A 17,110-nucleotide genomic window follows, 5' to 3' on the forward strand; every position below is an offset into this window, starting at 1 on the left:
TTATTGTCATTTAGAAACCACAAATGCAATGCAGTTAAAAATGAGACAACGTTCCCCCAGAATGATATCACAAAAGCATATGACAAAACAGACACCACCAGAAAATCCACGTAACGTTTGGCAATCCCCAATCCAGAGTCCGGAGAGGCTGCTGCGTATTAATATCACGCTACCGTCTAGTGCGTTCCCCAGAAAGGAGCTCCAAATCCACCAGACAAAGACAAGACCAAAAACCAAAGTTACAAGACCACATAGTTACAACATATGGTTACAACAGTGCAAAGAATAGCATAATTGATAAAAAAAAACAGACTATGTGCACAGTAAAAATAGTCCAAGATGTTAAAAGACTGTAAGTTCAAAAGAAATCACCACAGTTTCCACAAGTCCCCAGGGTCCCGACAGACTCGCCATCCCACACCGGCGGCAGAAGGGAGTACCCCCGCTATGGACTTCCAAGTCACCGCCCGACTCAGCCTCGCAGATGCAGCACAGCGTGAAAGCTCCATCGAAACCAGCCTCGCAGACGCAGCACACACCGAAAGCGACCTGAGTCCATCGAACCTCCGAGTCGACGACCATCCCTTCCGGCACAGCTTCTCCGAGCACCATCCTCTGCCGAGTGTATTAAGACGGTCCTGCCAACGGCCATCGGCAACGCGACCCTGAGGACTGGGGGCCTGTTCTTCCCAGCAGAGACCCGGACCTCACAGCAGCAGCAGCAACAAAGAAGATCTTCCTGGAATTTCCCAATGTTTCTCCGTGCTTCCACGTCTGTTTTCAATCGATTATGATTGCGCACGGCAGCCCACTTCACAAATAACAGATAATCAGTTCCGGAGTGGCTGCTGCAAGCTGCGTCGCGCCGCCACCTTGGATCTTTATTTATGTATTTAGATTACTCTTAATTACCTGCAGAAACATAGGTTAAGTTAATAGGCTCTAATGACCATAAGGTCATATGACATAGGAGCAGAATTAGGCCACTCAACCCATCAAGTCTGCTCCCCATTCAATCATGGCTGATTTATTATCCTTTTCATCCCTATTCTCCTGCTTTCTCTTCATAATCTTTGACTCCCTGACAAACCAAGAACCTATCAACCTCTGTTTTAAATATACTTTAACTTGGCCTCCACAGCCATCCGTGGCAATGAATTCCACAAATTCACCAGCACTGGCTACATAAACTTCTTTTCATCTCCATTATAAATGGATGTCCTATTCCAAGGCTGTGCCCTGTAATCCTGGACTCACCCACTATAGGAACATCCTCTGCACATCCACTATTCAGGTCTTTCAATAGCCAATAGATTTCAGTAAGTTTCCCCTCATTCTTCTAAACCCAGCGAGTACAGGCCCAAAACCATCAAACACTCCTTATATGTTAGCCCTTTCATTCCCAGAATAATGCTAGTGAGTATCTCAACTCAACCCTCTCTAATGCCAGCTCAAATTTCCTTTGCCTAAAGCTACTCACAATACTCCAACTGACCGATGGCTCATAAAGTCTCAGCATCACATCCTTGTTCTTATATTCTAGTCCTCTTGAAACGAATACTAACCTTGCATTTATCTTCCTTACCACTGACTCAACCTGTCAGTTAGCCTTTTGGGAATCCTGCACAAGGACTCCAAAATCCATTCGTACCTCTGATTTTTTAAACTTTCTCCCCATTTAGAAAATTGTCTATGCCTTTATTCCTTCTACCAAAGTGGATATTCATATACTTCTCATCTGCCACTTCTTTGCCCACTCTCCCAAAATGTCCATCATACTCCCTGCTTCCCTAACACTACCTGTCCCTCCACTTATCTTTGTTTCATCTGAAAACTTGGCTACCAAGCCATCAATTCTGTCATCCAAATCGTTAGCATATAACGTGAAAAGAAGCAGTTCCAATACTGACCCTTGCAAAACACCATTAATCACTGACAGTCAACCAAAATTGGCCCCTTTTATTGCCACTCTGCCTCCTGCCAATCAATCTTCTATCCATGCCGGTATCCTTCTTATAATATCATAGGCTCTTATCTTGTTAAGCAGCCTCGTGCACTACCTTCTGAAAATCCAAACAAAACATCAGCCAATTCTTTTATCTCTATCCTGCCTGTGATTTCTTCAAAGAATTCCAACAGATTTGTCAGGAAAGATTCCCCTCAAGGGAAAACTCAGCTATATTAAAATTTCAGTGCATTTTTATAGCTGCATAGAACACTAATCAGAGTAAGAAAAAAAATCAGTTTTAGGATATAGTAAAGCAAGAACAAAATGTACATTCCTAAAATTTATCATAGCAATGAAAAAAAGCAGAACCTCATCTAGAACAGATGGTACCAGGGAAAGCTGAGACTTGCTTCAGGGCTCATGTGCAAATCAGAAGTGCTCTGTGACTTTAGAAGACAAATCCATACATCTAAGATTCTTTAACTGTCTTGCCAGACCTTTTAGGTGTTCACACCTGAGTGCTGAGTAGAGTTGAAGGAAATTCAAGTGGTGGTTAAAATAATATCCCTGTAACATCTCTCTTCACCAGTGTGGGTGATTAGCTTCAGGAAACCATCAAATGACATACTGCTCATTTTTAAAACCCATGCAGTCTGCACCATAAGTTTAATTCTCTTAGGCCAAGTTAACCAGGTGTTCAGGAATAGCTTGTGAAGTTTGTAGCTTCAGTGGAAAAGTGAAAACTGAGGTGCTCATTTCAAGATGTTCATGCAGATTATCGTCTTTACGTTTTGTAAAGATTCTTCCCCATCAATCTTTCCCCTTTGCTGAAGATGGTATACATTAGGGTGGAATAGTGTATAAAAAGCACATATGTAAAACAGGTCATGCCATGTCAAAAACTAATCACATTTGAGACAATAGAACTGATGACAAACCCAATCTTCACCAAATTTGCCGAATAGTCAGAATCAACATTTATTATCACTGACAAGTGTCATGAAATTAGCGGTTTTGCAAAAGTACAATGCAAGACAAAAATTGCTATAAGCTACAAAAAAACAGTGCAAAAGAGGAATAATGAGGTGGACTGTTCAGTTATCTGACAGCAGAGGGGAAAGCAGCTGTTCTTGAATGTGGTCTTCAGGCTCCTGTAGTTCCTCCCCAGTAGCAGTAAAGAGAACATATCCAGATGGTGAGTGCCCTCAACAATGAATTTAACTCTTTTGAGGCACTGCCTCTTGAAGTCCCTGATAGTGGGGAGGGTTGTGCCTATGATGGAGATGGCTGAGTCACAACCCTCAGCATCCTCTTTCCAGACTGCAGCCTGCATATAAGGTTATGATCCAAACAGTCACAATGCTTTTGCTGTACTTCTGTAGAAATTTCCAAGAGCCTTTTGTGACATACTTAAACTCCTAATGAAGTAGAACTACTGGTGTGCCACCTTCGTGAGCTCATCAATTTGGGCTCATGATAGATCCTGAGATGTTAACGCCCAGGATAAAAATCTACTTGTACTTTTCAGCATTAAGGATTCCATTGATTCTGACCAGATCACCAACTCCATTTGCAGAAATGCAGCCCTAAACCTACAGGGAACCTCTGCCATGCTTCATTCTTGACTGCATATACACATCCATGTAGCATTCTCCAGCTCTTCTATGGACAAACTGCCTCCTGTTTGAGCCAAAAATTTCAAATTTTGACTCATCAGACCAGAGCACTTGCTGCCATCCTTCAACACCCCAGTGGGGATGTTTTTGTGTTTAGGTGAGTGCCTTGGCTTTGCTTTCTTTTCAGAGGAATGGCTTCTTGGCAACAACTCCTCCATGAAAACCACTCCTGACAAGACCTCTCCGGGCTGTGAGGGGGATACTTGGATCCAGTGGCTTCTGTGAGTTCAGAGTTGTTAGCAGTGCTAGACTTCTTCAGATTTAGAAGGGACCTTATATCTGTTGCAATCACATTCTGTGGCCCTCAACATGCGTTTCTAGTCCTCAACCTTGCCTGTTTCTTTGTGCTTCTTCAAAAGAGCTTGGGCAGCACATCTTGAAATTCCTGTCTGCTGTGAAATTTCTGGTTTGGAGAGATAATGTTGATGCAGGATGACCACCTTGTGTCTTGTTGAGATGCTCACTCTTGCCATGATATAAGAATTGATTATTTAAAGGTTAAACTGCTGCATCCTCACCTTTTAGGTTGGTTGTCCTTCACCTAGTTTAATACTTTCTACACCTGTTTCTGTTAATCAGTTTAGTTTATTCAACTCATTGTCCTTGATCCTGTTTGTTACCTTTGTTTAATCGTGTACTAGACTATATACCTACAACGTAATCAAGTTTTTATTTGAAAAGTAGTCTATTACTTTGTTACTTCCTGTAATACAATACAAATATTTCTCTATAACATTTTTTCTTTGGTAGAATGACTGGAAATCCAAAATCTGCTCTTTTCTACTGACACACTAATACAGAAGACAAAAAGTAAGCATTTAAACAAAATTTATACAAATTAAACCTCACTACCTACATTTCCAAAATCATACTTGCATATTGATATTGGACATTTTTACAATAACTTCAATCTATGATTTTTTAAACCTTCCCATAAATGATCGTCCATTTCTTGCCTGTGGTGAAATTATCTCCTTTCAAAAGGTGGACCCAAGAGAAATGTATAAAGCTCTTGTTTTAAATATAAAATCTCATGCAGGTATCACATTCACATCTTCAGGTTTCAGTTGCACTGGTAGCTATGGACCTCAGATGCAATTTCAATCAAAATTGAACTGCAATTTCAATTATTTGCCACATGGGGGCTTCACACATTGAAGAAATTCAGCTGTCACATCAGAAGCTGGAACACGTGTTCCATTTATACAATTGCTGGACATGCTCTGAAAAATAAATCTCTCGATTTTTTTTTAAACAGCAACTCAATGGCTCATATTCTTCAATCCATACAAATCTCATATCTGGACTATTTATACTGAGAACACCAATGTAAACTACGCTTTTACCAAATTACCCTTGGGTCTGGGGAAAGTGACAGCTGGACCTACAGATACAAATTCAAATGAGAAATAGCCCCCAGAATCCTACTTCATAGATGAACTAGCATGTCTAGTGAAGTAAAATGCATGAATTTAATTCACATTAACAGACCAGAAATTATAATAGCCCTTTCCCATTACAAATAACTCATTCACCATTTTGGATAGTAGGAATCTCAAATTCAAATTTACTTTTAACATCAGACTTGGGCTATTTCAATTGCCTTTTTATTTAAAGCTCCAAATACCACTCTGCTGGATTCAGATCACCTGTACCTTTTAAATAGCAAGGATCTTGGCTAACAATTTCTTAAAAAAAAAATCAATTCTGAGGTACAAAGTGATCATTGTGTCTCTAATCAGAATCAATACTCTGAAAAATGAATGCCCATTAACAGGTGGGAGAAAAGTGAAAGTTGTAAACATTAACTTCTATAAACAAGTAGGAACCCACCATGACTAACACAAGAATGAATATGAAACTTTTACACTGCAAATGGCAATATTAATATGGCAGTAGGAGAAACACTCATTTTCTCTGTCAATACTAGCTACCACAGTAATTCCATTAACAATCATTCCAAATTACACTGTAATGATCAAGATATTCACAGACAAAAAAAAGCAAAGATAACATGAAAATTAGCTAAATCATTCCATCTGAAACTCGGTCAGTTTTGTTCAAACTGATCCCAAGCCACCAGAACAAATATTATTCTTAGATCAAGCAAGCTCAGAAATCTCATTTTATTCAAAGCATTGGTGAAAGTACTCTATTGTCTTTATAAGCAGCTGCAATTTTATTGTGAACAAAAATAGAAGCAGATTATGACAGATAGCCCCTCAAGCGAGCTCTGCCTTGAATTTGGCTGGTATAATGTTGGCTTCAGCTGTACTTTCCTGCCTGTTATATATAATCAACAATTTCCCCATGGCTTAGTCTTCACAACTGATTAGAGAAGATTCATGACCCCAATTTTGCTTCAATCAGCCTAAAGTGGATTTACACTTATTCAGAAATTTTCTCCGCCCTATATATCATTGCAAGGCTAGCATCTGCACGAACATTTACCTGTTAAGTCCCTCGAAAACTGGTGATTCAATAAGCACTTCTCAGTCTTTTAAATTCCAATGCATAAAGTTTCATGCTATTCTAATTTTCCTTGAGAGACAATCCTTTCATCACAAAAATCAACCCAGGGAATCTTCTCTACACACCCTCAAGCAAATCCCTCATTTAAGGTGACAAAAACTTCATACTATATTTTAAATATGCAGTCGTTGCCTTGTATCATACATGTTCTTACATTATCCCATTTGCAACAGACACCAACATTCCATAAGAGTACCATGTGCTTAAAACAAGCATGTAAATAATTATCTTTACTTTCAAACCTTCTGGAAGCTTCCAGTACAATGTTTCTTCCTCAACCTATGGATGCAAACCCTAATCTTTGACAAGCTTTGACAAGTCATAAAAAGGGCCAAAGTTTGTAAGCTCAACTCATCCTTTTCTTGGACAAAAACCCATATAGCTCTTTGTATGTTTGAAATAAATGCTTATTACTGCACAAATCACAAGCAAAAAGAAAAAAAATCAATGAGCAAGTGAATGCAAGCAATTATCTATTCAAGAACCATGCTTGCCCATTAATATGAATATAAATTTTTACATCGTTTTTTTAAGAAGTGTCAAACCTTCCCAAAGCAATTGGTGGAATAACGCTGGAATTTTCAGAGCAAGATCTCAAAGAGCAAATGAATGACTGGTCTGAAGTGTTTAAATCAAGGGAAAAAGCACAATGTTCTAATTTTGAAAAGTGCTCTGGAAGCTTTTCCTCTCAGCTTAACTTGCAAGGTTGGTGTCTCATTCGAATGATAGCATCTGCAAAAGCATCTCACTGCAGGGTTCAATACACAATTTTATGCATCAGTGACTTGAGTGCTACTGCATGATCCGAGGTGCCATGTGCACTTGCAGCAATTCAGTTTAATGGCACCACTTACAACACATGTAGATTGATGTCAGAATTCACAGATATCAGCACAAAGAATTAAAATTTTACTTTGGTCTTGCATTTTGTACCTAAAGGTATGAGGTTCCATATGGGTTTTAGGCTAAATAATTTTTCATCAATTAACATTGGTATTCTTTTCTCAATTTACATTGTTTTTAAGCTTTTCAACATAATGTGGTGTAACACTTCATCTGTATGCATAGATAACAGAATGAACTGTTCAGGGAAGGTTGTGGCAAACCTAGCCCATCAAGGTGCCCAAGGCCCAACTTAAGACTAGAATGGCCCATTGTGCATTTGCTTTCCCACACTTTTCAATACTGTTTACCAAGAAAATTTGCATGCAGATTCAGAGCCAGATGGAAATACATTTCACACCGAACCTTTGGCAGCTGTCAAGGAAACTTTCATCCCATCTGTCTGAATGAAATTTGAACCCGGGACTCAGATGTGAAAATTGCTGCCACCATTAGTTGTATTGTTCCAAACTGAAGAGTATTGATCTGATTGGTAGCCTTCATTCTGACTGAGAGAGATTAAATGTTTCAGAGGAAGGTTTGCAGTGATTCTTCCATGGTCTTCCCTCCTCCAGTGTTTGGTTTTACTGAAATAATTCAATCTACTGAACATCAATGCTACCACCGTATTTGAATTAGTTCCCTTATTTCAAATTCCCATTCTGCAGCCTTTATATTGCTTACTGCTAATAACCATATTACACAAATACTTTAGAAAACATTTAAATGCAGATGCACCAATTTAAAGTAAGAAGGCATCAAAATGTCTGTTATTTCAAAAAGACCCACCTATCTAAAGCTCAATTTATTATCAAAGTACAAATATGTCACCATATATAACCCTGAGATTTGTTTTCTTGCTAGCATACTTAGTAAATCTAGTAACCAAAATATCATTAAAGACTACATGCAACAGGACAGACACAACTAATGTGCAAAAGACAAACTGTGGAAATACAAAAGAAATAATAATAATAAACGAATAAGCAATAAATATTGAGAACATGAGATGAAGAGACCTTAAAAGTGAGTCCATAGGTTGTGGGAACAGTTCAGTTAAAGGAACAAGTGAAGTTGAGTGAAGTTATCCCCTCTGGTTCAACAGCCTTATGGTTAAGGGGTAATAACTCACCAGGCTGGTGAGTCCTGAAGCACCTGCACCGCCTTCTTGATGGCAGTAGCAAGAAGAGAGCACAACCTTGGTGTTGGGGGCCCCTGATGGCAGATGCTACTTTTCTGGAACAGTGTTTTGTCTAGATGTGTTCACCAGTAGGAAGGGCTTTACCTGTGATGGAATGGATTACATCCATTTCTTTTCGTAGGATTTTCCTTTCAAGGGCATTGGTGTTTCCGTACCAAGCTGTGAAGCAAGCAGTCAATATATTCTGTACTACACATCTATAGAAGTTCGTCAAAATTTTAGATGACATGCCAAATCTTCATAAACTTCTTAGAAAGTGGAGGTACTGCCTTGCTTTCTTTGTAAATGCACTTATATGCTGGGCCCAGGAGAGGTCCTCTGAAATGATAGCACCGAGGAATTTAAAGTTGCCGACCCTCTCCACCACTGATCCTCTGATGAGGACTGGCACAAGGATCTCCAGCTTCCTCCTCCTGAAGTCCAATAATCAGCTCCTTGGTTTTGCTGACATTAAGAGGTTGTGGCTCCACTCAGCCAGATTTTCATTCTCCCTCCTATATGCTGATTCGTTGCCACCTTTGATTTGGCCACTGACAGTGGTGTCATCAGCAACTTAAATATGGCATTGGAGCTGTGCTTAGCCACACAGTCGTAAGCATAAAGCAAGTAGAGCAGGTGCCTAAGCACCTACACTGATGGAGATTGTGGAGGAGATCTTGTTGCCAATCCTAATCGACTTGGATCTACAAGTGAGGAAGTTAAGGATCCAATCGCACAAAGAGGTATTGAGGCCAAGGTCTTGATGCTTATTGATTAGTTTTGAGGGGATGGTAGCATTGAATGCTGAGCTGTAGTCAATAAAGGGCATTCTAATGTATGCATCTTTGTTCATATATTCAAGGTGTGGAAGAAAATACCCAGAGCTGACACTGTATTGAGCAAGGAAGGGTTAATGATCTTCAAATGTAAAACCAATGTCTACTGTGACTAATGTACTCTGTGCTGCTGACAATGTGCCTTTCAGTCAGGATGATTAAAATAACTATGTTTGTACTTCTTTGTTCTAAGAATTATCACACCCGATATACTCTTTTAGCCTGTCTGATATACTCTTTTGAGAAATTAACACTGAAGTAAATGTGTAACTGCTCAAGGACATAACCTGCAACTCTGCTACTCAGCAGAATTGCCAATGAAGTTCCTCCTTCTGATTTATGTGTTTTTCTCTCGTATGCTTGGGATATAAATAGAGCGAGACCCACTGTCAGGCAGAGTCTCGGAACTCCGCTTTTAGGAGGATGAGCTCTCCATGATATCAAGCTACAATAAAGGCGTTCTGAAGCGACCTCCCTTCGTGTCCGAGTGTTAATTCTTTTTCCGCAACAACACTGGGGTTGAATGAAGAGGCATTGGAATGGCATCTGCTGTGGACCTGTTGTGCCAGTATGCAAACTAGAGCAGATCCAAGTCGCTTCTCAGGCAGGAAGTGAGAGGTTTCATCACCAACCTCTCAAAACACTATCACAATGGATGCAAGTGCCACTGGAAGACCGTCATTGAGCCATCCAACAACTTTGAGACATGAGCACTAGGTTATTTTGGTGGGGGAAGGAGCAAACACATTGGTGAAACAAAATGCTGAATACCTTATGCGATATTAACACATTTTTTTCCTAAACAATAAGGTAGTTTAATTATACTAATATGAGTCCCTATGAGTACTTTTTCACAAAATCCACCTTCATTATTCTACCAACAATATGATCACCTTGATGCGGTGCAACATTTTACAGCAATAATGAAAAACAAGTTAGGATATGCATAGCGGTTAATGCAATGCTGTAACAGTTTGAGACAGAGTTAGAGTTAAACTCCTGCGTCATCCTTAAGGAGCTTGTACATCCTCCCCGTGGAATGTTTGGGTTTTATCTGGGTGCTCTGGTTTCATAGAAACATAGAAAACAGGTGCAGGAGTAGGCCATTCGGCCCTTTGAGCCTGCACCGCCATTCAGTATGATCATGGTTGATCATCCAACTCAGAACCCTGTACCTGCTTTCTCTCCATACCCCCTGATCCTTTTAGCCACAAGGGCCATATCTAACTTCCTCTTAAATATAGCCAATAAACCGGCCTCAACTGTTTCCTGTGGCAGAGAATTCCACAGATTCACCACTCTCTGTGTGAAGAACTTTCTCCTCATCTCGGTCCTAAAAGGCTTCCCCTTTATCCTTAAACTGTGACCCCTCGTTCTGGACTTCCCCAACATTGGAAACAATCTTCCTGCATCTAACCTGTCCAACCCCTTTAGAATTTTATATGTTTCAATAAGATCCCCCCATAATCTTCTAAATTCCAGTGAGTATTGTTACGTATCTGTGACACGTGACAGTGGTACCCTTGTCACGTGACTGGGGTTGAAGTTATACTGGACTTGAGGTAATGGTCTTGTGATGGTGGAGTGATGTCATTTTCCCGCCAGTAGAGGTCATGTGACAGGTTTCTTTTACAGGGTATAAAAGGAAGACCCACCCTGTCAGGTGGGGCAGTTCGTGGCTGGATTTGCCAAGCTGACTTCATGTCACTGCGTGATTTAATGTGATGACGCAGTTTAGTTGAAAAATGGAAGTTTTATGTAATGCCTAAAGTTTAAAAGGTCATTGCCAGCGGTTTCTTTGCTGGTGGAGAGTGAAGATAAGAATTTGGAAGATAAAGATCGAGGAGAATCGATTTTCGACGGTGGATTGGTTTCGACCTTATTTGATCCTCATTCGGAAGGATTTCGTTGACTGTTCTCGTGTTAACCTCCGCTGGGATAGCGGGAGATTGAGGACAGAGTGTGGAAGAAGAGGTTAGTGCCATTAAACCATTACGTTTCATAAAAATTCGACGTGGGAAGAGTTCGACGCCGGGGGTCGAAGGACAACGACGTGGAAGAGAATTTAAATCGCCTTAAAAAGTCTCTCCTTTTAAATGGACTGTGAGCTTTTGAACTTTCGGCATACCGCTTTAAAGAACTGTTTTTTTTCAATACCGCTTTAAGAACTGTTTGAACTGCAACGCTATTAAGAACTATGAATCTGCCGCACAGCAGCTGATTTCAGGTTACGCTAGTGTTTGTTTACTTTTGGGGGGGTTTGTTTTCAGTGTTTAATAAACGTGTTATTTGTTATAAAAACCCTTGCCTAACTCATATATATTTATTGTTGCCTGAATACGTAACAGTATAAGCCTAGTCGATCCAGTCTTTCTTCATATGAAAGTCCTGCCATCCCAGGAATCAATCTGGTGAACCTTCTCTGTACTCCCTCTATGGCAAGAATGTCTTTCCTCAGATTAGGGGACCAAAACTGCACACAATATTCTAGGTGTGGTCTCACCAAGGCCTTGTACAACTGCAGTAGAACGTCCCTGCTCCTGTACTCAAATCCTTTTGCTATGAATGCCAACATACCATTTGCCTTTTTCACCGCCTGCTGTACCTGCATGCCCACCTTCAATGACTGGTGTACAATGACACCCAGGTCTCGTTGCATCTCCCCTTTTCCTAATCGGCCACCGTTCAGATAATAATCTGTTTTCCTGTTCTTGCAACCAAAGTGAATAACCTCACATTTATCCACATTAAATTGCATCTGCCATGAATTTGCCCACGCACCTAACCTATCCAAGTCACCCTGCATCCTCTTAGCTAACACCGCCGCCCAGCTTTCCTCCCACTGTCCAAAGACAAATCGGTTAGTTGGTTAATTGGTCATTGCAAATTGCCCCACGAATAGACTAGGGTTAAATTGGAGGCTGCTAAGTGGTGGAGCTCGAAGGTCTGTTCCGTGCTTTATCTCTAAATAAAATATTCCTATAAACACTAAAAGCTGTTTTGTAAATTTTGTCCATCGCAGGTAAAGACCTTCCTACCACTGAGCATATCTACACAAAATGCTATTGCAGGAAAGCAGCATCCATCAGGAACCCCCAATACTCAGGACAAGCTCTCCTCTCATTGCTGCCATCAAGGAGTTGGTCAGAGAGCCTCAGGGACCACACCACCAGGTTCAGGAAAAGTTATTACCCCTCAATCATCAGCCTTTTGAGCCAAAAGGGATAACTTCACTTGCCCCATCACTGAGTTCTTCCCACAATCTATGGACTTACTTTCAAGGACTCCATCCCATGCTCTCAATATTTATTGTTTGTTTATTTATTTATTTTTCTTTCTTTTTGTATTTACACAGCTTGTTGTCTTTTGCACATCAGTTGTTTGTCTGTCCTGGTGGGTGCAGTCTTTTAATGATTCTATTGTATTTTTTTAGTTTTTACTGTGAATGTCCTTGGGGTTGTATATGGTGACATATGCATTGATAATAAACTTATCTTGAACTTTGAAAATACACCAACTTTGAGCATCATTGATCATAACAAAATACAATCCCTTTGAGGAAGTAATTTTAAGAAACTTTGATATTCTGATATTTTATCTGGAAATTATATACAAGATGTAATACAGCACACAGAAACTTGCTATTCAGCCCAGTCAGGCCGGAATTTATGCCTCACAAACCTTCTCAACTTTTCTCCATTTAACTATCATTTCTAGCTCTCTTTCAAATACTTAAGAGTTTCAAAGGACTTCAAAGACTTGCATACATTATTGCGATTGCCACATCACAAAAAATAAGTAATGGTGGTTCAGAGATCTAGATATATAGATAGTTTTAAAGGCTTTATTTAGGATATTTCCTGATCCTCCCCCACTCAAAAGTAGGCATAACAAGCCTATCATCAGTACTTTTTGATTAAAAACTCATGATCCTTTCCCGATTGCTCCATTAAAGACCAAAAATTGTGTTAAGTTTCTTTCAGATACATTTTTAAAAATTAAATGCAAATTTGAAGCCTATCTGGCTTCAAAGCCAAACCAAGACATTATCTAGAAAGCAATTTCAGAAACATCAAGAGATTTAAAAATACTTTGATGTCCTTTCATCAGAAATAAATGTTCCTAATATTTATAATTTTCATCCATCCATAATTTCAAGTTATTATCTTGGAAAACAAAGTTGCTAATGATATTTCCTAAGTTTACACAATGCTGATATTATCAAGGCTAATATTTACTGCCTATATCTGAAATAGGGGTAAGTAAGGGGAAAATACAGTGGTGCTACTTCATTAGGGGTTTGAGGAGATATGATAGTTACCAAAGATTCTTGCAAATTTCTGTAGACATACTGTGGAGACCATTTTGACTGGCAACATCACAGCTTGGTGTGGAGGTTCCATCACAAAAGGCTGCAGAGGTTTGTAGACTCATGTAGCTTTATCATGGCCAGAACCGTCCCACTATTGAGGACATCTTCAAGAGGTGGTGTCTTAAGAAGGTGGTATTCATCATTAAGAACCTTCACCATCCAGGACATGCTCTCTTTTCATTGGTACCATAAAGGAGGTGGCATACCAGCTGGAAGACCCACATTCAGTAATTTAGGAAGTTTCTTCCATCATCAGATCTCCTCAAATCTACGGCCACTATAGTATTATTCTTTTTCTTTCACACTATTTTGCAATGCATAGCAATTTTATGCCTTTGCAGTGTACTACTGCCAGAAAACAAATTTCATTTCATATGCTGTACAATAATAATAAACCTGATTCTGTTTCCTGCTGTTGTGTGCACCATAGAGCATCAGATACTGGCTGGCAGTAGTGCAGCATGACCATTACTTTCCACTTACTTGCCCAAGCTTGAATGTTTCTCTGGGTCTCGTCTGCAGCAAGGGTAGGTGTTCCCATTTCTCTAAATCCTCCAGGTTACAAAATTCAAAATTGTGCAATTCCAATTAGGTCATTAATGAAGCAGTTGGGAGATGCTCTTATAGCAATGTTCAGAGACAAATGTCCAACAATCATTTCCCGTTGTGCAAATTATGGATCTAGCCAAAGGTGAATTTTCTTCAAGATTTTCACTGATTTCAAATACCGCCAAGACTCTTCAGATACATGTACTGCTTCATTCTCTGGATTCAGCTTAACTATTTTCGAAAACTTGGGAGAAAATTTGCTGTTAGCTAGAGCTGCATGGAAGGAAATGGTCATTGTACATCACGTGGCTGGTTCTTCAGGTGTGTCCTAATAAGTCTGGAGTTGAACAGTCATAGCAAAACACTAACTGAGTATTGGTAAACAATATTGGTACTGTCAAATGACAGTGTTGATGACAACTTTTATTAAGCTACTGAAAGGGATGTAATGCTAAATTATAATTTATTGTGGACAGGGCATTAAAGTAGATGCCAGTGATGTGTCTGTACTGGCACAACCTGGCTACAGGTGTGGCTGGTTCTGAACAAGTGTTCTGGACTTTGTTGTATCCACTACTTTAAACAGTTTCTATTCACCAATCTACATGTGATGGGCGGGGTTCTAAGGAAGAAAGGAGAGTACCGTAATCACTCAGCAGATCTGGTTAAACATGGTTGGAACTCATTCAGCTTTATCTCTAGTATAATCTTGTCATAGTTCATATAATGTCTGTCAAGTTAATTCCCATTAATTACTAATTGCAAACAACTTGCTTCAACATTATCAGATGTGGTTATATTGAAGCTCGAAGCAGTCAAAACTCTACATTGTTAGTGTTTTTCCTTTGCACTTGCATGATGCGGTAAAATGTTCTGTATAAATAGCATGAAAAACAGTTTTTCTACTGTATCTTGGTACAAGTGATAATAATAAACCAAATTAAATTAATTTAATTACTTTTAAATGCTTCTTGTTTGTTAAAAGCTCCTGTACCCAAGTATGACTGGAATGTAGAAATACTACTGCAGCGCAATGGAGGTGAATGGCAGAGAGATTTAAAAGGAAGTTAAATAGATAAATGAGAAACTAATAGACAAATATCTGATAGGGTCAGTTAAAGTAGTTTGAGGGGCAGTTAGTTAGGCCAAAAGAACAGGAACATGCTATATAAATTCAGCATTCATTTCTCTATTGCCTCAAGTATCTGGCATTAGTTTCTCTCCAATGTTGAACAAGTTATATAAATAGGATACTGTTATTGAAACAATAATGTATTAAAGCCCACGTGACTGTAATAACACATTTTCCAAAACAAACTCATTATTCTAATGGCATCTAACATATGGATACTTCTCATCTGCAGGATTGAGAAAGCTCCAGTAATGATTCTGTTGTGTAATACATAGTTGCAGATCAGCCTACAATCTGTGTGTAGAGAATGTGAATATTTCTATGAATATCATTGCTCCTGCCTTGTGTAATTACTGAGTAGTTAGTCACTAAAAGATACCACATTTAAATTGTAGGATTCTGAACATCTTTAACATGGGTTATTTTTGTACATAGAGAAATACTATTTGAGATTATGTCAAAAGTTAATTTTAAAAATCTTCATTTCTTCATCAATTTAAAGAGATCCATGATGCCCTATTGCAAATCCTAACTTTTTTTTAATCTTAACCATTTACAACAGGCAATCAAAGTGCTCAGGAAGAAGGTTTACAGTGGAAGCAATCTCACTGGCTCCCCACTCTGGCTTCGATCACAATAGTAATACCTACTATGACTAATATAAACTGATACTATCTACACCAGACTGCTGTTTATTGATTATTGTTCAGTGCTCGACACAATTATGCCTTCAGTTCTATTCAACAAGCTCCAAAACCTGGGCTTCTTTAACTGAATCCTTGTTTTCCTCACTGAAAGACCACAATCCATGCAGATCGATAAAGGCATCTCCTCCTCACTGACAGTCAACACTGGTGCACCTCAAAGATGCGCGCTTACCCAACCACTCCTCTCTTGACAACCATCATTGTGTGGCTAGGCACAGCTCAAATGCCATCTGTAATTTAGCTGACCACTTAATTGTCATCACTGTCTGTTATGGAGGGACCACTGCACAGGATCGGGAAAAAAAAGCTGCAGTAAGTTGTAAACTCTGCCAGCTCCATGATGGGCACAAGCCTTCCAAGCACCCAGGACAAATTCAAAAAGGAGATGCCTCGAAAAGGCGGCATCATGATTAAGGACCCCATCACCCAGTATGTGCCTTTGTTTCAATGCAACCGTCAAGGTCAGCATTTCAGGAACAGCTTCTTCCTCACCAACATCAGAATCCTGAATGGACAACAAATCCATGAACATTACCTCAATGTTTTCACTTTCTCTCTTTTTGCATTAAAAAAATACATATATTTGCAACGTACTGCTGCAAAACAACAAATTTCATAACACATGCCAGCGATATTAAACCTGATTCTGCTTCTTAATTTCAACTGCAGCAGCCATAATGGAAAAGAGTGTTCTGTAAATCTACTATAATAATCTACATTATAATTTAAAGGTGCTGGATGAAGTCAATTTGTCATTGACTAGCAATAAGGGATTTTAAAAACATACAACTTTTTAAAGCTATAATTTTATTCAGCACCCGTTTGTTACTTACATTCACTTTATGCCTTTTGATGCCATATATTTCAAAAAGTCGAAGTTACCATGTATTACAAAGCAAGGAAACTGCTAGCTTATTATAAAGAACATAATAACCGGGGATCATATTCTCAGGAAATGGAAAGGACATACAGGAGCCATTTCTTTACTCAGCATGGTGAGCCTATGGAATTTGCAACAACAGAAGGCAATGGAGGTCAGGTTTCGGGATATATGCAAGGAAACAGATAAAAAAAAGGTCATTAAAGGGATAGGGAGAGAGCAAAAACAGTGTGGAGACTGGAAAAACAGAGTGTCGAAGAGCTTAATGATAACGCTTGCTCAGATTTTCTGTTTCTCCAACTACTCATATTACCCTTTTTAGAGCATTGAGAACTTAGCCAAGTACTGACTGCATTATGTAATGAGTACACCATGCAAACTGCACACTTCAGTCACAAACTGGCCAAGGCAAGAAT

General features: G+C 39.3%; 1 protein-coding gene across 9 annotated transcripts in view; it reads right to left on the reverse strand.

The window, feature by feature from the left end:
* git1 (G protein-coupled receptor kinase interacting ArfGAP 1) overlaps nucleotides 1–17,110 on the reverse strand; it is a 235,784-nt gene that overhangs the window by 119,446 nt on the left and 99,228 nt on the right. The gene's annotated exons all lie outside the window — the stretch shown is intronic.

The sequence above is a fragment of the Hemitrygon akajei genome, chromosome 8, assembly GCF_048418815.1.
Source record: "Hemitrygon akajei chromosome 8, sHemAka1.3, whole genome shotgun sequence".
Classification (NCBI taxonomy): Eukaryota; Metazoa; Chordata; class Chondrichthyes; order Myliobatiformes; family Dasyatidae; genus Hemitrygon; species Hemitrygon akajei.